At 55.9% G+C, this 19,227-nt stretch overlaps 1 long non-coding RNA gene across 1 annotated transcript in view; it reads left to right on the plus strand.

Moving 5' to 3' along the window:
- Nucleotides 1–13,651: 13,651 nt before the first annotated feature.
- The window catches only part of LOC141097743 (uncharacterized), a 180,364-nt gene continuing 174,788 nt past the window's right edge, over nt 13,652–19,227 (plus strand). Inside the window, exon 1 of the long non-coding RNA XR_012234039.1 lies at nt 13,652–14,422. This is a non-coding gene — a long non-coding RNA (uncharacterized lncRNA). The remainder of the gene's footprint in view (nt 14,423–19,227) is intronic.

Genomic DNA, 19,227 nt, shown 5'->3' on the forward strand with positions numbered 1-19,227 from the left:
CTGTTGCGAACTCTGCTCTGTTGCGCACTCTGCTCTGTTGCGCACTCTGCTCTGTTGCGCTCCCTGCTCTGTTGCGCACTCTGCTCTGTTGCGTTCCCTGCTCTGTTGCGCTCCCTGCTCTGTTGCGCTCCCTGCTATGTTGCGCTCCCTGCTCTGTTGCGCACTCTGCTCTGTTGCGCACTCTGCTCTGTTGCGCTCCCTGCTCTGTTGCGCACTCTGCTCTGTTGCGCTCCCTGCTCTGTTGCGCACTCTGCTCTGTTGGGCTCCCTGCTCTGTTGGGCTCCCTGCTCTGTTCCGCTCCCTGCTCTGTTGGGCTCCCTGCTCTGTTGCGCTCCCTGCTCTGTTGGGCTCCCTGCTCTGTTGGGCTCCCTGCTCTGTTGGGCTCCCTGCTCTGTTGCGCACTCTGCTCTGTTGCGCTCCCTGCTCTGTTGCGCTCCCTGCTCTGCTGCGCACTCTGCTCTGTTGGGCTCCCTGCTCTGTTGCGCTCCCTGCTCTGTTGCGCTCCCTGCTCTGTTGCGCACCCTGCTCTGTTGGGCTCCCTGCTCTGTTGGGCTCCCTGATCTGTTGCGCACTCTGCTCTGTTGGGCTCCGTGCTCTGTTGCGCTCCCTGCTCTGTTGGGCTCCCTGCTCTGTTGGGCTCCCTGCTCTGTTGGGCTCCCTGCTCTGTTGTGCACTCTGCTCTGTTGGGCTCCCTGCTCTGTTGGGCTCCCTGCTCTGTTGGGCTCCCTGCTCTGTTGGGCTCCCTGCTCTGTTGCGTTCCCTGCTCTGTTGCGCTCCCTGCTCTGTTGCGCTCCCTGCTCTGTTGCGCTCCCTGCTCTGTTGCGCACTCTGCTCTGTTGCGCACTCTGCTCTGTTGCGCTCCCTGCTCTGTTGCGCACTCTGCTCTGTTGCGCACCCAGCTCTGTTGGGCTCCGTGCTCTGTTGCGCTGCCTGCTCTGTTGCGCTGCCTGCTCTGTTGGGCACCCTGCTCTGTTGCGCACCCTGCTCTGTTGCTCTCCCTGTTCTTTTGGGCTCCCTGTTCTTTTGGGCTCCCTGTTCTTTTGGGCTCCCTGCTCTGTTGGGCACCCTGCTCTGTTGCGCTCCCTGCTCTGTTGGGCACCCTGCTCTGTTGCGCTCCCTGCTCTGTTGGGCACCCTGCTCTGTTGCGCTCCCTGCTCTGTTGCGCTCCCTGTTCTTTTGGGCTCCCTGTTCTTTTGGGCTCCCTGCTCTGTTGCCTTCCCTGCTCTGTTGGGCTCCCTGCTCTATTGCGTTCCCTGCTCTGTTGCGCACCCTGCTCTGTTGGGCTCCCTGCTCTGTTGCGCTGCCTGCTCTGTTGGGCACCCTGCTCTGTTGCGCACCCTGCTCTGTTGCGCTCCCTGTTCTTTTGCGCTCCCTGTTCTTTTGGGCTCCCTGCTCTGTTGGGCACCCTGCTCTGTTGCGCTCCCTGCTCTGTTGGGCTCCCTGCTCTGTTGCGTTCCCTGCTCTGTTGGGCTCCCTGCTCTGTTGTGCACCCCGCTCCGTTGCGCTCCCTGCTCTGTTGGGCACCCTGCTCTGTTGCGCACCCTGCTCTGTTGCGCACCCTGCTCTGTTGCGCACCCTGCTCTGTTGCGCACCCTGCTCTGTTGCGCACCCTGCTCTGTTGGGCTCCCTGCTCTGTTGGGCTCCCTGCTCTGTTGGGCTCCTTTCTCTGTTGGGCTCCCTGCTCTGTTGGGCTCCCTGCTCTGTTGCGCACTCTGCTCTGTTGGGCTCCCTGCTCTGTTGCGCTGCCTGCTCTGTTGGGCACCCTGCTCTGTTGCGCACCCTGCTCTGTTGTGCTCCCTGTTCTTTTGGGCTCCCTGCTCTGTTGGGCACCCTGCTCTGTTGCGCTCCCTGCTCTGTTGCGCTCCCTGCTCTGTTGGGCACCTGCTCTGTTGCGCTCCCTGTTCTTTTGGGCTCCCTGCTCTGTTGCGTTCCCTGCTCTGTTGCGTTCCCTGCTGTGTTGGGCTCCCTGCTCTGTTGGGCTCCCTGCTCTGTTGTGCACCCCGCTCTGTTGCGCTCCCTGCTCTGTTCTGTTGCGCTCCCTGCTCTGTTCTGTTGCGCGCCCTGCTCTGTTGTTCTGTTGCGCGCCCTGCTCTGTTGTTCTGTTGCGTGCCCTACTCTGTTGTTCTGTTGCGCACCCTGCTCTGTTGTGCACCCTGCTCTGTTGCGCACCCTGCTCTTTTGCGCACCCTGCTCTTTTGCGCACCCTGCTCTGTTGCGCACCCTGCTCTGTTGCGCACCCTGCTCTGTTGCGCACCCTGCTCTGTTGCGCACCCTGCTCTGTTGCGTTCCCTGCTCTGTTGGGCACCCTGCTCTGTTGCGCACCCTGCTCTGTTGGGCTCCCTGCTCTGTTGGGCTCCCTGCTATGTTGGGCTCCCTGCTCTGTTGGGCTCCCTGCTCTGTTGCGCTCCCTGCTCTGTTGGGCTCCCTGCTCTGTTGCGCTCCCTGTTCTTTTGGGCTCCCTGTTCTTTTGGGCTCCCTGCTCTGTTGCCTTCCCTGCTCTGTTGGGCTCCCTGCTCTGTTGCTTTCCCTGCTCTGTTGGGCTCCCTGCTCTGTTGCGCACCCTGCTCTGTTGGGCTCCCTGCTCTGTTGCGCTGCCTGCTCTGTTGGGCACCCTGCTCTGTTGCGCACCCTGCTCTGTTGCGCTCCCTGTTCTTTTGGGCTCCCTGCTCTGTTGGGCACCCTGCTCTGTTGCGCTCCCTGCTCTGTTGGGCACCCTGCTCTGTTGCGCTCCCTGCTCTGTTGCGCTCCCTGTTCTTTTGGGCTCCCTGTTCTTTTGGGCTCCCTGCTCTGTTGCCTTCCCTGCTCTGTTGGGCTCCCTGCTCTGTTGCGCTTCCTGCTCTGTTCTGTTGCGCGCCCTGCTCTGTTGTTCTGTTGCGCTCCCTGCTCTGTTGGGCACCCTGCTCTGTTGCGCTCCCTGCTCTGTTGCGCTCCCTGCTCTGTTGCGCTCCCTGTTCTTTTGGGCTCCCTGTTCTTTTGGGCTCCCTGCTCTGTTGCGTTCCCTGCTGTGTTGGGCTCCCTGCTCTGTTGCGCTCCCTGCTCTGTTGCGCTCCTTGCTCTGTTGGGCACCCTGCTCTGTTGGGCTCCCTGCTCTGTTGGGCTCCCTGCTCTGTTGGGCTCCCTGCTCTGTTGGGCTCCCTGCTCTGTTGGGCTCCCTGCTCTGTTGCGCTGCCTGCTCTGTTGCGCTGCCTGCTCTGTTGCGCACCCTGCTCTGTTGCTCTCCCTGTTCTTTTGGGCTCCTTGTTCTTTTGGGCTCCCTGCTCTGTTGCGCTCCCTGCTCTGTTGCGCTCCCTGCTCTGTTGCGCTCCCTGCTCTGTTGTGCTCCCTGCTCTGTTGCGCTCCCTGCTCTGTTGGGCACCCTGCTCTCTTGCGCTCCCTGCTCTGTTGCGCTCCCTGCTCTGTTGCGCTCCCTGCTCTGTTGCGCTCCCTGCTCTGTTGCGCTCCCTGCTCTGTTGCGCTCCCTGCTCTGTTGCGCTCCCTGTTCTTTTGGGCTCCCTGCTCTGTTGCGTTCCCTGCTCTGTTGGGCTCCCTGCTCTGTTGCGTTCCCTGCTCTGTTGGGCTCCCTGCTCTGTTGTGCACCCCGCTCCGTTGCGCTCCCTGCTCTGTTGGGCACCCTGCTCTGTTGCGCACCCTGCTCTGTTGCGCACCCTGCTCTGTTGCGCACCCTGCTCTGTTACGCACCCTGCTCTTTTGGGCTCCCTGCTCTGTTGGGCTCCCTGCTCTGTTGGGCTCCCTTCTCTGTTGGGCTCCCTGCTCTGTTGGGCTCCCTGCTCTGTTGCGCACCCTGCTCTGTTGGGCTCCCTGCTCTGTTGCGCTGCCTGCTCTGTTGGGCACCCTGCTCTGTTGCGCACCCTGCTCTGTTGCGCTCCCTGTTCTTTTGGGCTCCCTGCTCTGTTGGGCACCCTGCTCTTTTGCGCTCCCTGCTCTGTTGCGCTCCCTGCTCTGTTGGGCACCCTGCTCTGTTGCGCTCCCTGCTCTGTTGCGCTCCCTGTTCTTTTGGGCTCCCTGTTCTTTTGGGCTCCCTGCTCTGTTGCGTTCCCTGCTGTGTTGGGCTCCCTGCTCTGTTGGGCTCCCTGCTCTGTTGGGCTCCCTGCTCTGTTGTGCACCCCGCTCTGTTGCGCTCCCTGCTCTGTTCTGTTGCGCGCCCTGCTCTGTTGTTCTGTTGCGCGCCCTGCTCTGTTGTTCTGTTGCGCGCCCTACTCTGTTGTTCTGTTGCGCGCCCTACTCTGTTGTTCTGTTACGCGCCCTACTCTGTTGTTCTGTTGCGCACCCTGCTCTGTTGTCCACCCTGCTCTGTTGCGCACCCTGCTCTGTTGCGCACCTTGCTCTGTTGCGCACCCTGCTCTGTTGCGCACCCTGCTCTGTTGCGCACCCTGCTCTGTTGCGCTCCCTGCTCTGTTGGGCACCCTGCTCTGTTGCGCACCCTGCTCTGTTGCGCACCCTGCTCTGTTGGGCTCCCTGCTCTGTTGGGCTCCCTGCTCTGTTGGGCTCCCTGCTCTGTTGGGCTCCCTGCTCTGTTGGGCTCCCTGCTCTGTTGCGCACCCTGCTCTGTTGCGCTCCCTGTTCTTTTGGGCTCCCTGTTCTTTTGGGCACCCTGCTCTGTTGCTCTCCCTGCTCTGTTGGGCACCCTGCTCTGTTGTGCTCCCTGCTCTGTTGCGCTCCCTGTTCTTTTGGGCTCCCTGTTCTTTTGGGCTCCCTGCTCTGTTGGGCTCCCTGCTCTGTTGCGTTCCCTGCTCTGTTGGGCTCCCTGCTCTGTTGCGCACCCTGCTCTGTTGGGCTCCCTGCTCTGTTGCGCTGCCTGCTCTGTTGGGCACCCTGCTCTGTTGCGCACCCTGCTCTGTTGCGCTGCCTGTGCTTTTGGGCTCCCTGCTCTGTTGGGCACCCTGCTCTGTTGCGCTCCCTGCTCTGTTGGGCACCCTGCTCTGTTGCGCTCCCTGCTCTGTTGCGCTCCCTGTTCTTTTTGGGCTCCCTGTTCTTTTGGGCTCCCTGTTCTTTTGGGCTCCCTGCTCTGTTGCCTTCCCTGCTCTGTTGCGCTTCCTGCTCTGTTCTGTTGCGCGCCCTGCTCTGTTGTTCTGTTGCGCTCCCTGCTCTGTTGTTCTGTTGCTCGCCCTGCTCTGTTGTTCTGTTGCGCGCCCTACACTGTTGTTCTGTTGCGCACCCTGCTCTGTTGCGCACCCTGCTCTGTTGCGCACCCTGCTCTGTTGCGCACCCTGCTCTGTTGCGCACCCTGCTCTGTTGCGCTCCCTGCTCTGTTGGGCACCCTGCTCTGTTGCGCACCCAGCTCTGTTGGGCTCCCTGCTCTGTTGGGCTCCCTGCTCTGTTGGGCTCCCTGCTCTGTTGCGCACCCTGTTCTGTTGGGCTCCCTGCTCTGTTGCGCTGCCTGCTCTGTTGGGCACCCTGCTCTGTTGCGCACCCTGCTCTGTTCCGCTCCCTGTTCTTTTGGGCTCCCTGCTCTGTTGGGCACCCTGCTCTGTTGCGCTCCCTGCTCTGTTGCGCTCCCTGCTTTGTTGGGCACCCTGCTCTGTTGGGCTCCCTGCTCTGTTGGGCTCCCTGCTCTGTTGGGCTCCCTGCTCTGTTGGGCTCCCTGCTCTGTTTCGCTCCCTGCTCTGTTGCGTTCCCTGCTCTGTTGCGTTCCCTGCTCTGTTGCGCTCCCTGCTCTGTTGCGCTCCCTGCTCTGTTGCGCTCCCTGCTCTGTTGCGCTCCCTGCTCTGTTGCGCTCCCTGCTCTGTTGGGCTCCCTGCTCTGTTGGGCTCCCTGCTCTGTTGCGCACCCTGCTCTGTTGTGCACTCTGCTCTGTGGGGCTCCCTTCTCTGTTGCGCTCCCTGCTCTGTTGGGCTCCCTGCTCTGTTGCGTTCCCTGCTCTGTTGCGCTCCCTGCTCTGTTGCGCACTCTGCTCTGTTGGGCTCCCTGCTCTGTTGCGCACCCTGCTCTGTTGCGCACCCTGCTCTGTTGCGCTCCCTGCTCTGTTGCACGCCCTGCTCTGTTGCGCTCCCTGCTCTGTTGGGCTCCCTGCTCTGTTGGGCTCCCTGCTCTGTTGCGCACCCTGCTCTGTTGCGCACCCTGCTCTGTTGCGCACCCTGCTCTGTTGGGCTCCCTGCTCTGTTGCGCACCCTGCTCTGTTGGGCTCCCTGCTCTGTTGGGCTCCCTGCTCTGTTGGGCTCCCTACTCTGTTGGGCTCCCTGCTCTGTTGGGCTCCCTGCTCTGTTGGGCTCCCTGCTCTTTTGCGCACCCTGCTCTGTTGCGCACCCTGCTCTGTAGGGCTCCCTGCTCTGTAGGGCTCCCTGCTCTGTAGGGCTCCCTGCTCTGTTGGGCTCCCTGCTCTGTTGGGCTCCCTGCTCTGTTGCGCTCCCTGCTCTGTTGCGCACCCTGCTCTGTTGGGCTCCCTGCTCTGTTGGGCTCCCTGCTCTGTTGGGCTCCCTGCTCTGTTGCGCGCCCTGCTCTGTTGGGCTCCCTGCTCTGTTGGGCTCCCTGCTCTGTTGCGCATCCTGCTCTGTTGCGCTCCCTGCTCTGTTGCGCTCTCTGCTCTGTTGGGCTCCCTGCTTTGTTGCGCTCCCTGCTCTGTTGGGCTCCCTGCTCTGTTGCGCACTCTGCTCTGTTGGGCTCCCTGCTCTGTTGGGCTCCCTGCTCTGTTGCGCACTCTGCTCTGTTGAGCTCCCTGCTCTGTTGGGCTCCCTGCTCTGTTGGGCTCCCTACTCTGTTGCTCACCCTGCTCTGTTGCGCTCCCTGCTCTGTTGGGCTCCCTGCTCTGTTGCGCACTCTGCTCTGTTGGGCACCCTGCTCTGTTGGGCTCCCTGCTCTGTTGCGCACTCTGCTCTGTTGGGCTCCCTGCTCTGTTGGGCTCCCTGCTCTGTTGCGCACCCTGCTCTGTTGGGCTCCCTGCTCTGTTGCGCACCCTGCTTTGTTGCGCACCCTGCTCTGTTCTGTTGCGCACCCTACTTTGGTGCGTGCCCTGCTCAGTTGTGCACCCCGCTCTGTTGCGCTCCATGCTCTGTTCTGTTGCGCGCCCGGATCTGTTGTTCTGTTGCGCGCCCTGCTCTGTTGTTCTGTTGCACGCCCTGCTCTGTTGTTCTGTTGCGCACCCTGCTCTGTTGCACACCCTGCTCTGTTGCGCACCCTGCTCTGTTGCGCACCCTGCTCTGTTGCGCTCCCTGCTCTGTTGCGCTCCCTGCTCTGTTGCACTCCCTGCTCTGTTCTGTTGCGCGCCCGGATCTGTTGTTCTGTTGCGCGCCCTGCTCTGTTGTTCTGTTGCGCGCCCTGCTCTGTTGTTCTGTTGCGCACCCTGCTCTGTTTCACACCCTGCTCTGTTTCACACCCTGCTCTGTTGCGCTCCCTGCTCTGTTGCGCTCCCTGCTCTGTTGGGCACCCTGCTCTGTTGGGCTCCCTGCTCTGTTGGGCTCCCTACTCTGTTGGGCTCCCTGCTCTGTTGGGCTCCCTGCTCTGTTGGGCTCCCTGCTCTGTTGGGCTCCCTGCTATGTTGGGCTCCCTGCTCTGTTGCGCACCCTGCTCTGTTGTTCTGTTGCGCGCCCTGCTCTGTTGTTCTGTTGTGCGCCCTGCTCTGTTGGGCTCCCTGCTCTGTTGGGCTCCCTGCTCTGTTGGGCTCCCTGCTCTGTTGCACGCCCTGCTCTGTTGGGCTCCCTGCTATGTTGGGCTCCCTGCTCTGTTGCGCACCCTGCTCTGTTGTTCTGTTGCACGCCTTGCTCTGTTGTTCTGTTGCGCGCCCTGCTCTGTTGTTCTGTTGCGCGCCCTGCTCTGTTGTTCTGTTGCGCACCCTGTTCTGTTGCGCACCCTGCTCTGTTGCGCATACTGCTCTGTTGCGCACCCTGCTCTGTTGCGCACCCTGCTCTGTTGCGCACCCTGCTCTGTTGCGCACCCTGCTCTGTTGTGCTCCCTGCTTTGTTGGGCACCCTGCTCTGTTGGGATCCCTGCTCTGTTGGGCTCCCTGCTCTGTTGGGATCCCTGCTCTGTTGGGCTCCCTGCTCTGTTGGGCTCCCTGCTCTGTTGCGCACCCTGCTCTGTTGCGCACCCTGCTCTGTTGCGCACCCTGCTCTGTTGCGCACCCTGCTCTGTTGGGCACCCTGCTCTGTTGGGCACCCTGCTCTGTTGCGCACCCTGCTCTGTTGCGCACCCTGCTCTGTTGCGCTCCCTGTTCTTTTGGGCTCCCTGCTCTGTTGGGCACCCTGCTATGTTGGGCACCCTGCTCTGTTGGGCACCCTGCTCTGTTGCGCACCCTGCTCTGTTGCGCACCCTGCTCTGTTGCGCTGCCTGCTCTGTTGGGCACCCTGCTCTGTTGGGCACCCTGCTCTGTTGGGCACCCTGCTCTGTTGCGCTCCCTGCTCTGTTGTGCTCCCTGCTCTGTTGCGCTCCCTGTTCTTTTGGGCTCACTGTTCTTTTGGGCTCCCTGCTCTGTTGCGTTCCCTGCTCTGTTGGGCTCTCTGCTCTGTTGGGCTCCCTGCTCTGTTGGGCTCCCTGCTCTGTTGGGCTCCCTGCTCTGTTCCGCTTCCTGCTCTGTTCTGTTGCGCGCCCTGCTCTGTTGTTCTGTTGCGCGCCCTGCTCTGTTGTTCTGTTGCGCGCCCTGCTCTGTTGTTCTGTTGCGCGCCCTACTCTGTTGTTCTGTTGCGCGCCCTACTCTGTTGTTCTGTTGCGCGCCCTACTCTGTTGTTCTGTTGCGCACTCTGCTCTGTTGCTCACCCTGCTCTGTTGCGCTCCCTGCTCTGTTGGGCACCCTGCTCTGTTGTTGGGCACCCTGCTCTGTTGTTGGGCTCCCTGCTCTGTTGTTGGGCTCCCTGCTCTGTTGCGCGCCCTGCTCTGTTGGGCTCCCTGCTATGTTGGGCTCCCTGCTATGTTGGGCTCCCTGATCTGTTGCGCGCCCTGCTCTGTTGTTCTGTTGCGCGCCCTGCTCTGTTGTTCTGTTGCGCGCCCTGCTCTGTTGTTCTGTTGCGCACCCTGCTCTGTTGTTCTGTTGCGCACCCTGCTCTGTTGCGCACCATGCTCTGTTGCGCACCCTGCTCTGTTGCGCACCCTTCTCTGTTGCGCTCCCTGCTCTGTTGGGCACCCTGCTCTGTTGGGCTCCCTGCTCTGTTGGGCTCCCTGCTCTGTTGGGTTCCCTGCTCTGTTGCGCACCCTGCTCTGTTGCGCACCCTGCTCTGTTGGGCTCCCTGCTCTGTTGCTCTGCCTGCTCTGTTGGGCACCCTGCTCTGTTGCGCACCCTGCTCTGTTGTACTCCCTGCTCTGTTGCGCTCCCTGTTCTTTTGGGCTCCCTGCTCTGTTGGGCTCCCTGCTCTGTTGGGCTCCCTGCTCTGTTGGGCACCCTGCTATGTTGGGCACCCTGCTCTGTTGCGCACCCTGCTCTGTTGGGCTCCCTGCTCTGTTGGGCTCCCTGCTCTGTTGCGCTGCCTGCTCTGTTGGGCACCCTGCTCTGTTGGGCTCCCTGCTCTGTTGGGCACCCTGCTCTGTTGCGCTCCCTACTCTGTTGGGCACCCTGCTCTGTTGTGCTCCCTGCTCTGTTGCGCTCCCTGTTCTTTTGGGCTCACTGTTCTTTTGGACTCCCTGCTCTGTTGCATTCCCTGCTCTGTTGGGCTCCCTGCTCTGTTGGGCTCCCTGCTCTGTTGGGCTCCCTGCTCTGTTGGGCTCCCTGCTCTGTTGGGCTCCCTGCTCTGTTGGGCTCCCTGCTCTGTTGGGCTCCCTGCTCTGTTCTGTTGCGCACCCTGCTCTGTTGTTCTGTTGCGCGCCCTGCTCTGTTGTTCTGTTGCGCACCCTGCTCTGTTGTTCTGTTGCGCGCCCTACTCTGTTGTTCTGTTGCGCACCCTGCTCTGTTGCGCACTCTGCTCTGTTGCGCACCCTGCTCTGTTGCGCTCCCTGCTCTGTTGGGCACCCTGCTCTGTTGCGCACCCTGCTCTGTTGGGCTCCCTGCTCTGTTGGGCTCCCTGCTCTGTTGGGCTCCCTGCTCTGTTGCGCACCCTGCTCTGTTGGGCTCCCTGCTCTGTTGCGCTGCCTGCTCTGTTGGGCACCCTGCTCTGTTGCGCACCCTGCTCTTTTCCGCTCCCTGTTCTTTTGGGCTCCCTGCTCTGTTGGGCACCCTGCTCTGTTGCCCTCCCTGCTCTGTTGGGCACCCTGCTCTGTTGCGCTCCCTGTTCTTTTGGGCTCCCTGTTCTTTTGGGCTCCCTGCTCTGTTGCGTTCCTTGCTCTGTTGGGCTCCCTGCTCTGTTGCGTTCCCTGCTCTGTTGGGCTCCCTGCTCTGTTGTGCACCCCGCTCTGTTGCGCTCCCTGCTCTGTTCTGTTGCGCGCCGTGCTCTGTTGTTCTGTTGCGCGCCCTACTCTGTTGTTCTGTTGCGCTCCCTGCTCTGTTCTGTTGCGCGCCGTGCTCTGTTGTTCTGTTGCGCGCCCTACTCTGTTGTTCTTTTGCGCGCCCTGCTCTGTTGTTCTTTTGCGCACCCTGCTCTGTTGCGCACCCTGCTCTGTTGCGCACCCTGCTCTGTTGCGCACCCTGCTCTGTTGCACTCCCTGCTCTGTTGGGCACCCTGCTCTGTTGGGCACCCTGCTCTGTTGCGCACCCTGCTCTGTTGGGCTCCCTGCTCTGTTGGGCTCCCTGCTCTGTTGGGCTCCCTGCTCTGTTGGGCTCCCTGCTCTGTTGGGCTCCCTGCTCTGTTGGGCTCCCTGCTCTGTTGCGCTCCCTGTTCTTTTGGGCTCCCTGCTCTGTTGGGCACCCTGTTCTGTTGCGCGCCCTGCTCTGTTGTTCTGTTGCGCGCCCTGCTCTGTTGTTCTGTTGCGCGCCCTACTCTGTTGTTCTGTTGCACGCCCTGCTCTGTTGCGCTCCCTGCTCTGTTGGGCACCCTGCTCTGTTGCGCACCCTGCTCTGTTGGGCTCCCTGCTCTGTTGGGCTCCCTGCTCTGTTGGGCTCCCTGCTCTGTTGGGCTCCCTGCTCTGTTGGGCTCCCTGCTCTGTTGGGCTCCCTGCTCTGTTGCGCACCCTGCTCTGTTGGGCTCCCTGCTCTGTTGCGCTGCCTGCTCTGTTGGGCACCCTGCTCTGTTGCGCACCCTGTTCTTTTGGGCTCCCTGCTCTGTTGGGCACCCTGCTCTGTTGCGCTCCCTGCTCTGTTGCGCTCCCTGCTCTGTTGCGCTCCCTGCTCTGTTGCGCTCCCTGTTCTTTTGGGCTCCCTGTTCTTTTGGGCTCCCTGCTCTGTTGGGCTCCCTGCTCTGTTGCGTTCCCTGCTCTGTTGGGCTCCCTGCTCTGTTGGGCACCCTGCTCTGTTGGGCTCCCTGCTCTTTTGGGCACCCTGCTCTGTTGGACTCCCTGCTCTGTTGGGCACCCTGCTCTGTTGGGCACCCTGCTCTGTTGGGCACCCTGCTCTGTTGGGCACCCTGCTCTGTTGGGCACCCTGCTCTGTTGGGCTCCCTGCTCTGTTGGGCTCCCTACTCTGTTGGGCTCCCTGCTCTGTTGCGCACCCTGCTCTGTTGGGCTCCCTGCTCTGTTGGACACCCTGCTCTGTTGCGCACCCTGCTCTGTTGGGCTCCCTGCTCTGTTGGGCTCCCTGCTCTGTTGGGCACCCTGCTCTGTTGGGCTCCCTGCTCTGTTGCGCTCCCTGTTCTGTTGCGCTCCCTGTTCTTTTGGGCTCCCTGCTCTGTTGGGCTCCCTGCTCTTTTGGGCACCCTGCTCTGTTGGGCACCCTGCTCTGTTGGGCACCCTGCTCTGTTGGGCACCCTGCTCTGTTGGGCTCCCTGCTCTGTTGGGCACCCTGCTCTGTTGGGCTCCCTGTTCTGTTGCTCTCCCTGTTCTTTTGGGCTCCCTGCTCTGTTGCGTTCCCTGCTCTGTTGCGTTCCCTGCTCTGTTGGCCTCCCTGCTCTGTTGGGCACCCTGCTCTGTTGGGCACCCTGCTCTGTTGGGCTCCCTGCTCTGTTGGGCACCCTGCTCTGTTGGGCACCCTGCTCTGTTGGGCACCCTGCTCTGTTGGGCTCCCTGCTCTGTTGCGCTCCCTGTTCTGTTGCGCTCCCTGTTCTGTTGCGCTCCCTGTTCTGTTGGGCACCCTGCTCTGTTGGGCACCCTACTCTGTTGGGCACCCTGCTCTGTTGGGCACCGTGCTCTGTTGCACACCCTGCTCTGTTGAGCCCCCTGCTCTGTTGGGCACCCTGCTCTGTTGCGCTCCCTGCTCTGTTGGGCACCCTGCTCTGTTGCGCTCCCTGCTCTGTTACTCACTCTGCTCTGTTGGGCTCCCTGCTCTGTTGGGCTCCCTGCTCTGTTGGGCTCCCTGCTCTGCTGGGCTCCCTGCTCTGTTGGGCTCCCTGCTCTGTTGGGCTCCCTGCTCTGTTGGGCACCCTGCTCTATTGGGCACCCTGCTCTGTTGGGCTCCCTGCTCTGTTGGGCTCCCTGCTCTGTTGGGCACCCTGCTCTGTTGCGCTCCCTGCTCTGTTGGGCACCCTGCTCTGTTGGGCACCCTGCTCTGTTGCGCTCCCTGCTCTGTTGGGCACCCTGCTCTGTTGCGCTCCCTGCTCTGTTGCGTTCCCTGCTCTGTTGCGTTCCCTGCTCTGTTGCGTTCCCTGCTCTGTTGCGCTCCCTGCTCTGTTGCGCTCCCTGCTCTGTTGCGCACCCTGCTCTGTTTCTTCGCTTTTTAATGCTGCTAGATTGCTTGGCCCATTCTGTATGTTAGATGCTGTTATAAACTCACCTTTGAGCCAGTTCTGCCTTGGACTCTCTGACAAACTCAGCTCTGTTACATCCCTGAGCCAGCTATACTATATCATTGTGCCTACTCAGCATGGATCTCTGCTCCAAACTCAGCTCTACTACATTAATAAGTTAATTCTGTGCTGCTTCTGACTCCTTTGCTGCCTAGCCATACGTTCCCACGTCCTCATCGCTGAGTCTACCCTGCTAATTTTTGGATTATTACTGTTACACCAGTCACCGTTGTGCCACACACAGCCTCTGTTGTCCACACTGGACCTCCACGCTGCACCAACGCCATGCGCCGCACAACAACTGCTCATCTAGACCAAGTGAGACACGACACCTTGCTCCAGAAACAGCGCCACTCCTGTTAACAGGCTGAATGAGGTACTACAACTCAGATTTCAAATTACTGGGGATTGACTTGCAATGTCACATTAACCTTCGGACAGACGTGCCGCCATGTTTTTCTAATTAAATTGCAGGCTGCGTAAATAAAATATAGAAATAAAAACATAAATATTCACCTTTTTCTGCTGGAAAAGAAAAACCTCTGTAACGAGCTGCCGGATTAGTCACCTCTCTAAATCAAACGTGATGTTGAGTATTGTAGTTCTTGTTGATATATGCATGAAAGAGACACCAGAGAGGCTGATAATCTCTGGGAAGAATATTAATTGAATAATATGCAAATAGTCGGAGGTGAAAGCGTGCGTGAGCAATTCTAGCCAGCACACAGCTCTGCTCCGCGGCGTCACTCCATCAATTCCATTTCTTAGAAACCAATAAAACGGATACACGGAATATACGTGGGCGCCGAGCGTCAGTCAATTAGCAGTTGTCGAGTGCCGCGCAATCACCTCCGGCCTCATGGTGCGCGATGCCTTACAACCGCGCCGTTAACCCCTTCTCTGCTTAAACATGGAATCCGCAGTTAAAAAAATGCTGCAAAAAAATGCAACAAAACGTATGTTTTTCTGCCAAGAAAGCAGCTTCTGGTTGCTGGGAAAAAAAAATGGTGTGAAAATATGTAATACCCCAAAGTTGTAGTGTATGTTCCTTTAAGGTGTAGCAGAGCCTCGTTAGGTTTGTTGTGCACAATGTTCACATTTCCCTTTGCAGATGATGTACCTTAGAATTCAGGGCATAAAAGTGGTTTATATATGTATAGAGTGATGGACTTGTTATGTTCTGCTATCAGGAGGGTGTAAAGTGTTAACCAAACAGCACTGCTTTCCATATTTGGTCATAAGGTCACATGATTAGACAGTTGCAGCAGTGCTGATTGGGCACCGGGCACCACATGTCACAACACCGCATGACAGCCCCGAGAAAAGCGAATGCCGACACCGTGGAATGGCTCTATAGTATAGTTGTTGTTTTTTTTTATCCGTGCCAAACATTTCAAGAAGGGGTTGTCCTAGTAGTGGACGATCCCATTAAATCATTGTTTATCTGGATGTACCGTGTAATCTTGCAACAAGTAAAAGTTATCAAAAGCCCCTCTGGCCTCCCTGTTTTCTGGACTATTTGGAGTGTACCACATTACATAACACTACCAGGAAGGAGAGGATAATTGGCGTCGCAAACTTTCTTTTCTCATTTTTTTCCTTTTTGTCCCTACCATAGTGAAGTGGCAACATCTGCATATCACATGGTGCATGACCTATGGCATAGGTGCATTATACATAGCCTACCACCTTGCTGATAACAGGGAATCTGCTACCCCATGGGATTCTTTTAAGCTACTATTATGGGCCTACAGGTAATAGAATTGTTAAAATAGTCCTACCTGAATGTCTCATTGCTGCTGAGAAATAGACTTTTAATCTTTTATGTCAATTACTTCTTCCAGGCTCCAGGGTGTGCAGTGCCTGGAAGAATACTCTGCCTTCTGTGTTAATTTATGTACCACCCCACTTTCCAGGTCATCCCCCCAGTTCCATTACTTTCATTCCCTTCTTTTGAGGTCCACACCATCAGGCTCTTCTGTCCCCTCCCCCTCAGAGAAGCGGTTATACACCGGCCCCCAGGTTCACCCACCCACTTCCTTGACCACTTCTCAGCCTGGCTGCCACACTTCATGTTTTCAGAACTACCAACCCTTATCCTGGGAGACTTTAACAGCCCCACTTCCACATCTGCATCCCAGCTTCTATCACTAACCACTTCTCTAGGCCTCTCACAACTCTCAACCTCTAAGACACACAAAGACGGTAACACCCTTGACCTGGTCTTTGTCCGGCTCTGTTCAATCTCCCACCTAAATAACTCACCGCTTCCCCTCTCTGACCACAACATTCTCTCCTTCATGCTCACAAATCCTCGCCCACCCCAGAACACTCCTACCTACCACACATTCAGAAATCTACAAACCATTAACCCTCATACACTTTCAGACTCCCTACACTCATCACTGTCCCCAATCTCCTCTTATTCCTGTCCTGATATGGCTGTTCATCACTACAAGGTCACTCTTAGAAGCACCCTTGACCAAGAAGCGCCCATCACCATCAGAACCTCCAAGCAAAAAGTAAAACAGCCCTGGCTTACATCGCAAACTCGACTTCTCCAGCGATGCTGTAGAAATGCTGAACGCCGATGGAGAAAAACCCGCACACCAGAAGACTTCATACACTTCAAATTTATGTTAAGAACCTATAACTCTGCCCTTCACCTCTCCAAACAGACCTACTTCACCACCCTGATCTCCTCACTAGCCAACAACCCCAAGAAACTTTTTGACATCTTTCACTCACTCCTCAGGCCAAAAGCACAAGCCCCTATCACAGACATTTGTGCGGAAGACCTGGCCTCCCACTTTATAGAGAAAATAGATAATATCCGTCAAGAAATCTGCTCCCAACCACCAAGTGCTGTGACTCCCATCCCTCCCTGCATTTCCTCTGGCTCACTTTCCACACTTGATCCCATCACAGAAGAAGTAGTCTCCAGACTCTTCTTCTCATCCGACTACATGCACTGCTGACCCCATTCCCTCACATCTCCTCCAGTCTCTCTCTCCTGTCGTCACAAATCACCTAACTGCAATCTTTAATCTCTCACTCTCTGGCATTTTCCCATCCTCCTTCAAACACTCTATCATTACTAAAGAAACCCGCTCTCGACCCATCCTGCACCAACAACTACAGACCAGTCTCCAATCTCCCCTTCATCTCTAAACTTTTGGAGCGCCTAGTCTACTCCCACCTTACCCGTTACCTTTCCACTCACTCCCTCATAGACCCTTCACAGTCCGGCTTCCGCCCCCTACATTCGACAGAAACTGCACTCATCAAAGTTACCAATGATCTTCTGACAGCAAAATGTTACGGTGACCACTCTCTGCTTATTCTTCTCAACCTTTTTGTAGCTTTCGATACTGTTGACCACCGTCTCCTACTCTCTAGGCTCCTGTCACTAGGCATTAAGGACACCGCTCTCTCCTGGTTCTCTTCCTATCTTTCTGACGGCTCCTTCACTGTTTTGTTCGCTGGCTCCACATCATCTCCACTTCTTCTCGCTGTCGGGGTACCTCAGGGCTCAGTCCTTGGCCCTCTTCTCTCTCCACACGGCCCCAATTGGACAGACCATCAGCAGATTTGGCTTTCAGTACCATCTTTATGCTGATGACACACAACTATATACATCATCCCCCGACCTTACCCCCGCTGTACTACAGAACGCCAGTGACTGTCTGTTTACAGTCTCCAACATCATGTCCGCTCCCTATCTGAAACTTAACCTCTCAAAAACTGAACTACTTCTGCTGCCGCCGTCTACTAACCTCGCTAAATCTGACATTTCCCTCTCCGCGGGTGGCACCATAATAAGACCCCGGCAGCAGGCGCGCTGTCTGGGTGATATGTTTGACACCAATCTCTCCTTCACATCCCATATACAATCTCTTACCTGCTCTTGCCGCTTACACCTAAAGAACATCTCCAGAATCTGCCCTTTTCTCACCATGGAAACAACAAAAACCCTCACTGTCGCATTGATCCACTCCCGCCTGGATTACTGCAACGCTCTATTAATTGGCCTCCCCGTTACTCGACTTTCCCCTCTCCAGTCCATACTTAATGCAGCGGCCAGGGTCATCCATCTGGCTTATCGGTACTCGGACGCTTATGCTCTTCGCCAGTCGCTACACTGGCTGCCCATTCATTATACGATATAATTCAAAGTACTTGTTCTCACCCACAAAGCTCTCCACAGTGCGGCACCCCCCTACATCTCCTCCCTCATTTCTGTCTATCAGCCTAGCCGACCGCTGCGCTCTGCAAACGACTTTCGACTAACCTCTGCACTAATCCACACCTCCCACTCCCGACTCCAAGACTTCTCCCCTGCTGCTCCTATCCTCTGGAATGCTCTACCCCAAGAAATTAGGACTAGCCACAATTTGCACAGTTTTAGGCGCTTCCTCAAAACACATTTGTTGAGAGCGGCCTATCACGTTCGCTAATCAGTCATTTTATGTGTAAGTGTGCGTGTATAGCCCATTCACTATCTCCATCCATCCCTCGCTCCCTCAAGATGGCTGGTCCATCATTGTAAATACACACCTGTACTTTGTATCTCCCCCACCTCATTGTAGATTGTAAGCTCTCACGAGCAGGGTCGTCTTATTTTGCTTTAATTATTGTATTGTTAATGTTGTTACTTATGACTTGTGTTTTGAAACTGTTAAACTGTAAAGCGCTGCGGAATATGTTGGCCCTATATAAAGATTTTTTATTATTATTAATTTACGTACCACCCCCTCCCAAGCATGACACAGTGTCCTATGACGTGCAGTTGTGGCGCCGGTATCCCATGCCTGCGCCCTGCACTCGTGCGCTTATGCATACCTTTTCCGCCCTTCTATGGGCAGTGTCATCACCATCAGGCGCCGGCAAGTCACTGCTTCAAGTTGTCTTAAATCAGCACATTATCACCAATCTTCATTAGGCTTTATTCGCATGGATTTTTTTTTTAAGCAGCCAAAAAATGCCTTCTAGAAATGTAACTTTTTTTTAACATTTTTTTGAGTTTTTCTTTTATTGAAGAGAAGAGGTTTTGGATTTTTTTTTTAAATTTGACATTTTTACATTTTAGTTATTTATTTATTTATACTTTATTTATTTTTATTTATTGTTTTATGTTTTTTATTGTTTTTTCATATATTTAGTATTTTTTATTTAGTTACTTTTTATTTTATTTTTCATTTTTTAGCAAATTCCATCAGGGTTGTCTTCAAAGACGTTGAAGCCATTTTTTTTTTAGGTGGTTTAATAGGGGAGACTGGGTGTTATATCCCAATACACATGAGACCAATGTCGCAGGGAAAAAATAAAACTTCTTGCACTCCGTTGGATTCTTTTTAGTCAATGATAAAGTCAATGGAGTCCAATATGTCCGATTGGTCTCACAACCATTGTTCAAATTTAACAATGCTCAAGTACTGAATTAGTAAAAAATGGAGCCCATTTAGCTATGAATATTTAACAAAAAAAAAATGTTTTTTTTTCCCGGAAATTAACAGCGAATATATAAAAGTAAGAAACTGAAATATATAAACATTAGAGAAATCTGTTTGTTTCTACTCCTGCTCTGATTTCTCATTCTCAAAATTATGAATTCATGGGTAAAATGTGTCTTCAGTGAATACAGAGTTTCCTGTTACTGAGAAAGAAAGTGACAGTTGGTGCTTATAATGTTCTATGGAGAACTGTAGTGGAATGTTTGTGTGTTCCACTAGCTCCTCCCTAGAATGTATGTGTGTTCCACTATCTCCTCCCTAGAATGTCTTTGTGTTCCACTAGCTCCTCCCTAGAATGTCTGTGTGTTTCACTATCTCCTCCCTAGAATGTCTGTGTGTTCCACTAGCTCCTCCCTAGAATGTCTGTGTGTTCCACTAGCTCCTCCCTAGAATGTCTGTGTGTTTCACTAGCTCCTCCCTAGAATGTCTGTGTGTTCCACTAGCTCCTCCCTAGAATGTCTGTGTTTCACTAGCTCCTCCCTAGAATGTCTGTGTGTTCCACTAGCTCCTCCCTAGAATGTCTGTGTGTTCCACTAGCTCCTCCCTAGAATGTCTGTGTTCCACTAGCTCCTTCCAAGAATGTCTGTGTGTTCTACTAGCTCATCCCTAGAATGCCTGTGTGTTCCACTAGCTCCTCCCTAGAATGTCTGTGTGTTCCACTAGCTCCTCCCTAGAATGTCTGTGTGTTCCACTAGCTCCTCCCTAGAATGTCTGTGTTCCACTAGCTCCTCCCAAGAATGTCTGTGTGTTCTACTAGCTCCTCCCTAGAATGTCTGTGTGTTCCACTAGCTCCTCCCTAGAATGTCTGTGTGTTCCACTAGCTCCTCCCTAGAATGTCTGTGTTCCACTAGCTCCTCCCCAGAATGTCTGTGTGTTTCACTAGCTCCTCCCTAGAATGTCTGTGTGTTCCACTAGCTCCTCCCTAGAATGTCTGTGTTCCACTAGCTCCTCCTCCTTGATAGAATTTTAAAGGGACCAACTGCCATCTCCTGTCTCAGTAATGGGGAAATGTGTCTTCACTGGATTTGTGTTTTTATAGACTTCAC

The sequence above is a fragment of the Dendrobates tinctorius genome, unplaced genomic scaffold, assembly GCF_039654945.1.
Source record: "Dendrobates tinctorius isolate UK_male_01 unplaced genomic scaffold, ASM3965494v1 ptg000009l, whole genome shotgun sequence".
NCBI lineage: Eukaryota > Metazoa > Chordata > Amphibia > Anura > Dendrobatidae > Dendrobates > Dendrobates tinctorius.